Here is an 11,602-nt window from a genome sequence, read left to right as displayed (position 1 = left end):
TTACACCAACATAGTACAGTAGTTGAACCAGCGCATTGATGTTGGTGTAGTGCTGGTATAATGCTCTTATTTTTGCCAATTAAAAAAAAAATATTTTTTTAAACTAATGTCCTGGATTGGTTCAGGAATCAATTGAGAATCACACATCTTATTCTGTCAGTTTTGCTCATCAGGATTCCTTAGTCTTCAAACTCTTATTAGTCTTTTCGTATTTCTTGACCTTGATCCAATGTGAAGGACGTTGTTTAATTATTTTGAAGACTGTCCCTGACCCTGGATTTTGCAATGCTTTTTCATGATTAAGTTGAGGTTATAAAATTTTTTTTTTTTTTTTTTTTTTAAGTAAAGTCACACTAACAATGGAGTTAAAGCTGTTTACTTCCTGATAGGTTAAAAATAGAATACCAGGTACCCCCCAATGCTAGGAAATTGGTCTAGAATGATGATCATATTTTAATTGTTTGTTGCGGACTTTTGTGTGTGTGTGCTTATGGACTTAGTGTGTGATGATGCATATGAGGATGCCCATGCTCACCCATGCAGAGCCAGAGCAGGGTGTCTGCTATCTTGCTCTACCACTCTGCCTTCCTTATTGCCTGGAGACAGATTGTTGAGTAGGAAGCTTGCCATTTCTGTTAGGCTGGCTGGTGAACTCACAGGATCTGCTTGTCTCTGTCCCCCAGTGCCGGGATTAGAGGCACTGTGACTGTGCCTAGCTTCTTACACATTGCTGGGGATTTGAGCTCGGGTCCTCATGCTTGCAGAGTACGTGCTCTTATCCAATGAGCTATCTTCTCACCCCCCACCCCCCATATTTTCATTATTCAGTGATAATCCTTGCAAGGGGCAGGGTAGACACTACAGCAAATCTCATCTTTGATACTGATTAAGACCATTGCACCTAAAGTTATTTTTAAGCTCCTTTGTGAAATATCATTTTTCTTTTTTAAAAAATATTTTATTTGTTATTTTTATTATGTATTTATTTTATGTGTATTTTATTATTATTTCATTATTTATGTGTATGAGTGTTATGCCTGCATGTAAGTAAGTGCACCTGTGTCATGCAATGCCCGGGGAGGACAGAAGAAGCTGTCGGACCCCTGGAACTGGAGTTATGGACAGTTGTTAGCTGCCATATGGGTGCTGGGATTCGAACCCAGGTCTTCTGCAAGAACAGTCAGTGTTCTTAACTGCTGAGCCATCTCTCCAGCCCCGAAATATAATTTTTCTATGCTTATGTTTCTTTCTTATAATCCAGCAACACTTATTTTACTCCCAAATATGTCAGTTATGTGCCATTTGTATTTTCTTTTTTTTGGTCTTTTTGAGACAGGGTCTGACATTCCCCCCTCTGAAGAGGTAACCCTAAAATCTTCTCTTTTTTTTTTGTCTTTTTGAGATAACACTACAATCTTTTAAGGATTAGATACAAGCTCCCGAATACTTTTGACATTTTTGGCCTTTGGAACAGAGTATGTTGCTAAGAGGCCCAAGGACATTGGGAGTTTTAGTCAAGAAACTGGCTATTTGTGGTCTTTTTACCCTAACTGCCTAGCCAGTTCCTACCTCCTGTTCTTATCACGCCATCCTCTGAAGAGGTTGCCAATAGGGGATAGGGATGCAGTCCGCTCTGGCTTCTTCCATGCTGAACAGGGACAAAGGGTGAGGTGATTGGAGGCCCCCTTCAGTGGGTCTCAAATTACATAACTCTTATCTCTTATCTCGTGAATAGGAGATATGAAGGAGAAGTAAAGTCAAGAGTAATTAGCATTACAAGTTCTAGACGGGGGAACTAGAAAAGAGTCAGGGCAATTTTCAAGTGTTCATATGAGAGTCCATTGGAGTTTCTTGACAAGGACTTCCAAAAGTATCCCTCTATTGGGTTCCTCCTCATTTTTCTTTTGTCTTCCAAGGCTGGAGTCTAGAGTGATGGAGTCAGGATTTGCTTTCAGGTGTTTTGATAGCTGTTGGAATAGTTAGAATCAGTGTCAGTTCCCTCTCAAAGGCTTCGAGACAACAGAGGTGTATGTATGCTGAGGTGTATATATGACCTGAGGGTGTGCACACCGGATAGCCTTTACCCTGCACTAAACATCATCACAAGACTGCTGTGCTCATTCATTAAAGGAGGGCCAAGCAATGTCACTGGACCCTCACTGGATTATCCAGCCACTCTGCCCAGCCAACTGTATGTAATTTGATCCTAATCACACATGGCCTCCTGGATTTGGGGAGGGCTAAAGTATACAATCTGTGGAAGGCTAGGAAAAGAAGGCATGACCCATGCTGGGTAAATATTTATTTTTATTTTATGTGTATGGGTGTTTTGCCTGCATGTTTGTAAGTACACCTGGTATGTCCTGCAGTGCTCACAGAGGCTAGAAGAGGGCTTTGGATCCCCTAAAACTGGAGTTACCGATGTTTGTTAGCTGCCATGTGGGTGCTGGGAACCAAATCCTGGTCCTCTGCAAGAGCAGTCAGTGCTCTTAACTGGTGAGCCATCTCTCCAGCCCTTGTATTTTTTTTTTTTTAACTTTTCAATTTAAACCATGTGAGGTTTGTTGGAAACACTTTCCCCTCTCAAAATGATTTTTTTATTTTTTTAAGTGAATAAGATCATTTCTGTCAGTGCCATTCATCCTATGTAATAGGCCCATTGATGAGGAACTGGCTTGGTCCAGCTTTGCGGTCTGGGGTTTGGGGGAGCTGCATCTTTACCCTAGATATAGCACAGAGTTTTCTTCTGCAGCACTGTGCAGAATTATCACACTGTGTGCATCATGGTTGGTAGCACAGCAGACCATAAAATTCCATTTCATTTCTATTGCATAAACATAGCATCACAAATAGTGTGATTATTTCTGGCAGCCTCGGGCATCTTAACTAAAAGAAAGATGTAGGAGAATTTGAATATTTAAATATATTATAAGCTTCCCTGTAGGAACTGACCAAGTGCCTTCGACTTTGGCCTTTAAAAGGGTCGGATAGACAGACATACCATTTACTGAGTTCCTATTCTGTGTGGTTCTGTCATCACAGCCTGGAAACCATCGTTATAGTATTATAATCATGTGCAGTGTTCTCAGGTTACAGGTGAGGAAGGAAACCCAGAGGTTCATTATACTGGAAGAATTTGGAGAATAAAGAAAAAAGTGGATTGGGAACTCATATAAAAATTTTAATTAAATTATTGTAATTAATTAATTAATTAATTAGGAGACAGTCTCTCCCTGTGGCCCCAGCTGACCTGGAACTCACTATATAGACCTGGCTGTCCTTAATTTCTCAAAGATCCACTTGCCTCTGCCTCCTGAGTACTGGGATTAAAGGTGGGCACCACCACCATGCCCATGTGTATGAGTATTTTCTCTGCATGTATATAAGAGCACCACATGTGTGCAATGCCTCCAGAGGCCGGAAGAGGGAGTCAGATACATGGAACTGGAGTTATGAACAGTTGTGAGCCATCATGTAGGTGCAGAGAACCAAATCAGGGTCGTCCACAAGAGCAGCCTGTGTTCTTAACTACTGAGCCATCTCTCCAGCCGCACAGGAACCCACTTTTTTTATTCTTGAGCTCATTAGTTACTTTTGCTTACCTTTCATTTATATGTGTGTGTGTGTGTGTGTGTGTGTGTGTGTGTAAAAGCAAAGAACTCGAGCTGGTTTTAAGCTGCCTTGGGAAACCAGACAGTATTTCATTTATTGATTTATTTATATTTTATTTTTACTTTTACTTTATGTGTATTAATGTTTTGCCTCTATGTATGTATGTATGTATGTATGTATGTATATATGTGCACCCATGTCGTACAATGCCCAAGGAGGTTAGAAGAGGGCATTGAATCTCCTGGAGTTGGAGTTATTGATGGTTGTTAGCTAACATGTGGGTGCTGGGAACCAAACTTGGGTAACTCTGCAAGAGCAACCACTGCCTTTAACTGCTGAGCCATCTCTCCAGTCCCAGTATATATTTTTTTAATTTAATTGATGTTTTGTGCATTTTGCACAGAGGATCTTTATCTTATTTAGACCTCATCCCCTGTCTGTACCTCCCATAGCCCCCTGCTAGGTTGTTGACATATATGTGGGGCCTGGCAACTCAAGTTTGTGTCCCAAATGGCCCTTGGTGTGCCTATCCACTGGAGCCTGGTCAGCTTTCTAACATCACTCCTTTAAAGAAGACTGACTCTCCCATATCCCGCAGTGATCAGTCCGCAGTAGTTCCTTAGCTAAGGTTGGGGCTTTTCACCAACTTCCCCACTTCTGTGCTGGATTTTTGTCTGATTTGATCTTGCATGGGGTCTCGTGCATGCTGCCACCATTGCTGTAAGTTCATATGAGCAAGTTCCCAGCCGCCCAGAAAACTGTGTCCTTGTGGTCATCCACCATCCCTGGCTCTTACAGTCTTTCCACGTCATCTTCCTCAGTAGTCCCTGAACCTTGGGTGGCTAAGGTTCAGGACTCCTCTACAGGAGTCCTATCCAGGGACATGTACTCTGCAGTCTCTCTTTCTTTACCTTTTGGCTACTTGTGGCTTTCTTCGTTAATCACCATCAAATGCACATGCAGAGAGAGAGAGAGAGAGAGAGAGAGAGAGAGAGAGAGAGAGAGGAATCAAGCTGATTTTAAATTGCCTTTGCACACTGAACAGTGTTTTGAGGGGTGTAGTGCACAAACACACCTGGAAGCCGGTGGTTGGCTTCAGTTCTCTTTTTCAGCCGCTCTCCACCTTAGTTTTTTGAAACACAGTCTCTGACTGAATCCAGAGCTTGCCAATTTTCCTAACTTGGCTAGCCAGCAAGAAATCCTCCTGTATCTGCCTCCCAGGGAAGTGATTCAAGGCGCAGCTCCCATGCCCTGCCCCTGGCTTTTTATCTTGATTGGTGTACCCTTTGGATTTTCAGGTCAAGACTTGGGAGGCAGGCTGTGCCTCAAATCCAACAGAAGGCTAGACTAGGGAGAGAAGAAACCACCCGCTCCAATTACGATTTTACTTTTAGCTACCAATGGTAAGGTCCAGAGTGGCTATGTTGGATGTCTGGAAAGCGACTGCCAATTAAGAAACCCATATGGCTGAGGATTGTGGTCCGACAAGCAAAATTGTTTGAGTACAGCCACTTCTATAATCCTATAATTGGGGTCCCAGAAACTATATATATATATATATATATATACAGGAGAGTTGTAAGACAGGAGGATATAGTGGTGCCTTGGTCTACATGGAAGCATGTTTTCTCTCTTCAATGTCAGGTTAAAATGTTGCACTAATAAATAAAATCTTTAAGCTTTGTTTCCAGTTATAATGTTGCTAGGATACCTTCTATGGATAGAATGTAGGTCTTTGAAGATAGAGACCTTATCTTTAGTAATTGTTCTTATTATCTGGTAGACACTCATTAAGCATGCTATGAATGATAAAGAAATGTTGGATGGTGCTAGTCTGTCACCTCAGCTCCCCTGTAGGCTGGGGAATCAGGAATTCAAGGTCATCCTCTGCTACATGTGGAGTTTGAGGCCTGTCCAGCCTATATAATCCCTGTCTCAAAAAATAAAAATAAGTTATGAATGAATGATTCCAGTAATCTCTTTCTTCTCTAAAATTCACAGGTTGGGGATAAAATGAGAGTCTAAACAGTCTTTGATGTACATAAATCATAGCAGAAATTTTGGCTGCTTATTACGGTTTCCATTAATTGGTTGTTACTGTGTCATTTCTGTAACTCTACTTGGACACAATCAATGTTTGGAAAAGAGAAAGATCATCTGAAATTAGCAAACTTTGGTTCCCACTGACACTGGTAACAGTAGCCCATTGTTTTCCTCTCCCTCCAACCCTCTTTTCCTTCCTCTCCCTTCCCTTTCCCTCTGTCCTCCCTCCCCCTCCCTCCCTCCCTCCCTCCCTCCCATGGTTGGAACCCAGAGCCTTGTGCATGCTAGGCGAATGCTCTACCACTGAGCTACACCCCCCAGCCCTCTTCTAGTCTTTCCTTCCTATCACTTATATGTTCTAGAATATCGTTTAGATTCTGTACTTCACAGCGGGAAATGAGGAGATCATCTAATTGATTTCTTGTCTCCTCAATGATACCATTCTTTTCTTTCTTTGGCATTTATATCAAACATATAATCAGTAAATCAGCAAGTTTGAAAATAGTCTCCACTGTAGAAACTCACCCCATTAGATGTCTTTGCCATCAAGCACAGGGAAAGTCAGTTTGGTCTCTGCAAGCGAGCCACATGTGGGTCATCCAAGCCCAGTCTTTCATTCCTTCACCTGTGTTGTTTGCCTAGTTTATGGGCTCAAAGATACAGTTGTAGTTACCTTGTTTTCTGAGAACATTTTTCATCTTCTACTGGGTGTTTGAATTCTCAATGGAAGGAGGGATATGTATAGAAGTTATAAATCGAGCAAGAAAGGTATTACTCTTAACTGTAAGCTCTCAACATATTTAATTATGCATATGCATATGTAGGGGTGTGTATGAGTACGTGAATTAGCAGCAGTGACCTTGCTTTCAATCAGTGGTGGAATGCTCCAGTAGGTGGATATTTTAGTAACCTGCAGAGTGCATTATGTTTTTACAACTGTTTTAGAACTTGTACTTTCTTAAAAAATATTTTATGTTATTATTATGTGTATGTGTGTATTGCCTGCATGTAGGTAGGTAAGTGTACCCATGTTATGCAATGCCCGAGGAGGACAGAAGAGGCTGTCAGATTCCCTGGAACTGGAGTTAAGGACAGTTGTTAGCTGCCATGTGGGTGCTGGGATTCAAACCCGGGTCTTCTGCAAGAACAGTTGGTGTTCTTAACTGCTGAGCCATCTCTCCAGCCCCCACTGGTACTTTTTTTAAATGTAGATTTCATTCACAAGATAATACATTCTGTCCTGTGAATGTATATTTGGGATCTAATTTACCTGCTGTAACAAAACCCAAATGCCTTATATAGTATGGTGACTTTTATTCTTATATAATCATCTACAAGCGATTCAGAGTTGCGTTAGTGGTGGCGTTGGAGATCGAGAGTCCTCTTTTTACTTTGTCTCAGACCCTTGTCCCACGACTGCCTTCTACCCAGCTGGAAGACACAAAGTAGCCTATATTTCCCATTCTACGAACAATTGCTCTTCCTGCTCTTAAAATGTCATCACATGCACATGCACGTGCACACCACAAGGGCAGCTGGGAAATGTAGTCTCCACCCTTGTTAGCCATTAGTGCAGGTCACATTCCAAGGTTCTTGAACTAGCATGTTCTATAGTCTTCTCACCAGGGTCAGTTTGTCCTATTGACTGTCTTGTACCTGGTGCTCAAGTGAGTGGCAGCATCTCATGGATGGATACATGAAGTCTTTCACATAAATGGATGCAATGACAGCCCCTCTCATCTTTGAGGCTTCTTGAGTGTGGAAATCCAGACAAATCCTGATCTCACCTCCCTCTAGTTCATTCTGTTCTGTGGGCTTACAGAACACCCGTCCCCCTCCTTCCCACATATGTGCTTTACTTGGTTTAAAGACAGCTGGCCTCTGCAATACCCTTCCTCCACCTCCCCTACTTCCAGGCCCAGCACCCACATTCCCGGTAAGTGGTGTACACTTCTGTAAACCCAGGTCCTTCCCCCGTCCTGTCTCTCACCTCTGAACACATTCCAGTTTGCTCATTTTTCTTTTGAGTGTGATGTTCAGCAGGAAGCACAGCTTTTTAGCTTCCCAAGTAACAGACGGACAGAGAGCAATGTGTCTTGTGTGCTGTTGATAGATACCCTGTCTTTTAGAAGTTCTTGACATTAGCTTCATTCTGAGTGTCATGGAGAGTGGATACACACGCCCTGTTCCATGGCAAGTGTGGAATACATATTGTCAGTAAATGTGAAGTAATGACTGCCAGATCCTTCTCTGGACATTGGAGAAGCCCTCGTAAGCAGTGAGGTATGATGGGAGTTAGTTTCTGGGGCATTCTTCTGCTCCCTTAGCATGCTGGGGATGTGTAGTGTTTCATATTTTACCCCCTCCCACCTCTGGTTTTGTGTTTTGTGTTGTGTTGTATCCCTGACTGACCTGAAACTAGCTGTATAGATCGGGTTGGCCTCAAACTCATAAGAGATCCCCCTGCCTCTGTCTCTGCCTCCCAAGTACTGGGTTTAAAGACACATACCATCAGTCCAAATGCAGCTTTTTATATTCTCATGGTCAGGAGCCCTCGCCTTTTAAGTATCCCTTCTGCATATTTGCTAATGGCCCACGTCCATGGAGAAGATTTTTATCTGTGTATGTCTTAGAACTGTTTTTGTATCAGCCACCTTCACCAACAGTCTGTCCTGGGAACTCTTCTAAACATTTCATGAAGAATAATTAACACTCATGTTGAACAGATCCCATTACTGTCCTTCAGAACATGGGTGGTGAGAGAGGCAGGCTGTGTTCCCGAGATTCCTTTTCAGGATAGATTCTGTTCCAGGTGGTACAATTACAGAATTAATCTTGAGCAATCACTGTGCTCTGTTTCAACCTTGAAGTTTGTCCTTGATGGGCTATGGCTGTCCACATTAAATAAATGAAAGCTAGAAAATTGGAAGTGAATGCCCCACGCTCTCTCTCTCTCTCTCTCTCTCTCTCTCTCTCTCTCTCTCTCTCTCTCTCACACACACACACACACACACACACACACACACACACACACACTTTCCAGAACCCCGTGGGAAAGCCACAGCAGGACCTGTGTGTTGTTCAAGGCTGGCTTCCATTGGAACTCTGAGCTCTGTGTGTTTGAGTGTTTTGCCTGCATGTAGATGTGTGCATCATGTGGTAGTAGTCCCTGCAGAGGCCAGAGAGGGCAGTCCCCTGGAACTGTAGTTATAGACCATTGTTAGCTGCCATGTGGGTGCTGGGAACAGAACCCCAACTCTCAGCAAGAGCAGCCAGTGCTCTGAACTGTTCAGCATCACTTCTGCTGAGCTCTGAGTTCTATTCATGCTGCCATGGGTTGTCCTTAATTTGTCTTCTGTGAAATGGAGATAATCCATTGCATTCCACTTCGTTTTAATGGTGTGGAAGATTCTGGTTGTTTATCAGAGCCTTACCTTCTGCTTGTGGAAACTTTGTTATTTATAGCTGAGGAATGAGCTATGTGACCAGAACCATAATGAGGAAGAACTACCTTCTGTGGTTTTATTTCATCAAAAGCAATCACTATGAAAACATCTCCTTAAAAAAGCCACACTAACCAACAGGAGATTCGCTTTGGAAACCAATTGATCATTGAAGAATAGAAAAGTGACTTATATTTCTCTTTCAGAACCAGGTGTGGTGGCATACCTCTATGATCCCAGCCAGCACCTAGAGACTAAGGCAGGAGATTTGGGAGTTGAAGACCGTCCTCAGATATATAGTGTGTTTGAGGCAGCCTGTGCTGCAAGAGACCCTGTCTGTCTCCCTTCTCCCCTTCAAGGGAAGCAAAAACCAAGGAACCTTAAAGCAAAGAAATGCTTTTAGTGGGAGGATGAGATGGCTCTGTAGACAGTAGCACTTAACACCAAGGTTCAATGCCCTGGACCTACATGGTGGAAGGAGAGAACTGACTCCCACAAGTTGTCCTCTAACTTTTACACAGTACACCCACACCTATACTCAAAAAATAATAAACAAAAAATTGTAATAAAAAATCATTTATAAAAGAATAAAGAAATGTTCTCAGTCTGGGCCTGCTAACACATATGTGATCCTGGCACTTGTCAGCTAAGGCAGAAGGATCGAGTTGAAAGCCAGCTTCAACTATACAGTAAGTTTGAGGCTTCCCTGATCTTCAAGAGACCCTATCTCAGATGGATGGATGGATGGATGGATGGATGGATGGATGGATGGATGGATGGGTGGATGGGTGGATGGATGGATGGATGACAGATAGATGATAGATAGATAGGCAGATAGACAGATAAGATAGAGAGATGATAGATAGATAGATAGATAGATAGATAGATAGATAGATAGATAGAAGATAGATAGGTAGAGATAGATAGATAGATAGATAGATAGATAGATAGATAGATAGATAGATAGATAGATAGATAGATAGACAGACAGATAGGTAGATAGATAGATAGATAGATAGATAGATAGATAGATAGATAGATAGATAGATGTTCTTAATCCAGGTCCAGTAGAATAGGCCTATGGTTCCAAGTACTTGGGAGGTTAAGGTAGGATGATCACAAGATGACATACCTCCTGGGCTACAGAGTAATTTGTATTCTGTCTCAGAAATTAAAGTAAAAATTCTGGAGATACAGCTCAGGCTTGTCTAACATTTTTTAAGTTCCTGGGTTCAGTCCCTAGTAAGGGAGATTAAAAAAACAACAATAACAACAAAAAAAGCAAACCAGAAATCTTCTCTTGCAAATTCAGTGACCAGGCAGACAAAATTTTCTTCCCAGGCAGCTCTCAGATGCTATAAGCTAAAATAGAAATCAGCTTCTCTGTAGTGTACTGTTGCTGTGCCATTTAGATCTGTGTGGAATCACAAGTTCAGCCGCTGAAGGCTTTGCTGGATAGACGCATTCTTTGTAGGATCCTATCCTGATTGAGGCATGACTTTCTTACATGTCAGTCTAGCCAGGGGAAGTAACTGGATGTACTAACCTGGTTGGCTTCCCTGCCTGTTCCTTTTAATGTCATAGCAACTGGTCTTTTCATAGTGACCCTGGTTGCAGTGCTGCAGCAGTCCGTCTTTTTGAACTATGCTGGCTTTTGTGGGGTTTGCTGTGGTCTTTCACATCCTGAACCTTACCAGTTATAGCCCTCTAGCCAGTGAAGCCCAGGTTTCGGGCCAGTTAGTCCCTAGACCTTGGTTATCAGATATGGAGGTGGAGAAGCCCTTTGAAACACTTGCTAAGGATTGAAAGCTGATGGGGTTTCCATTATCCAGCACCAATCTTTAGAAATGTAAAGCCAACTTGCCTTTGATGGAGGCAGCTGGAGCAACCATTCTTTAAACGTTCTCTGTTCTCTTCTTTGAGGCTTGGAAACATTTTCACAGCTTATTGCTTATTTTAGAGGCAAGAAACAGGCAGGCAGAGTGATGACAGTTTTAGATTTGTAACAGGTGACGGCAAAAAGAGAACACTGTGCTCACGGCCCTGCTAGTGCCACTTCCAAGTCCCAACTCTGGTGTATTTATTAACATCTTTGGAGTAAAGTCTTAAAATTATCTATTAAGTACAATTTTTCACCCTTTCTGACAGATTCCTGGTGCTGCCAAGAAGTTTTTAGGAGGCTGTAAGTAACAAGGAGACACAATCTTGCATCGGGATCTTGGGTTTCTCTTTTCCTTGTCCCCACCCCGCCCCCTCTTCAGTGAATTATCTGACAGTAGAATTGTGGTGACTGGGAACTTAAAACTATAAAAGCACCTTTTCTTTCTCTCTGGACATCAGGTTTCCTACTGTTCTAAGACTTCATTTGAAGTTGCCTATCTTATCTGGGTAAAGGTTTTAAAACTACTTTCCTTTTGCATTTAAATTTCTTTTCTCTGTAGTTACCATATCTGAATGATTGATGTTTATCAAAGCTTTAATGTGCTTCCCTTCTGTGGCTTCTT

General features: G+C 42.2%; 1 protein-coding gene across 3 annotated transcripts in view; it reads left to right on the top strand.

Annotated features, from left to right (window-relative positions):
* The window catches only part of Ptprg (protein tyrosine phosphatase receptor type G), a 766,544-nt gene that overhangs the window by 374,565 nt on the left and 380,377 nt on the right, over positions 1-11,602 (top strand). The window contains exon 1 of one of the 3 annotated variants that reach the window (XM_029560833.1): positions 11,250-11,280. The exons of the other annotated variants lie outside the window; for them this stretch is intronic. The gene's annotated coding sequence lies outside the window, so the exon portion shown is untranslated. Of the gene's footprint in view, positions 1-11,249; positions 11,281-11,602 lie in introns of those variants that run through there. 3 annotated transcript variants of the gene reach the window in all.

The sequence above is a fragment of the Nannospalax galili genome, unplaced genomic scaffold (genome assembly GCF_000622305.1).
Source record: "Nannospalax galili isolate Female #2095 unplaced genomic scaffold, S.galili_v1.0 scaffold91, whole genome shotgun sequence".
NCBI lineage: Eukaryota > Metazoa > Chordata > Mammalia > Rodentia > Spalacidae > Nannospalax > Nannospalax galili.
This window is presented reverse-complemented; position numbering and strand designations above follow the sequence as displayed.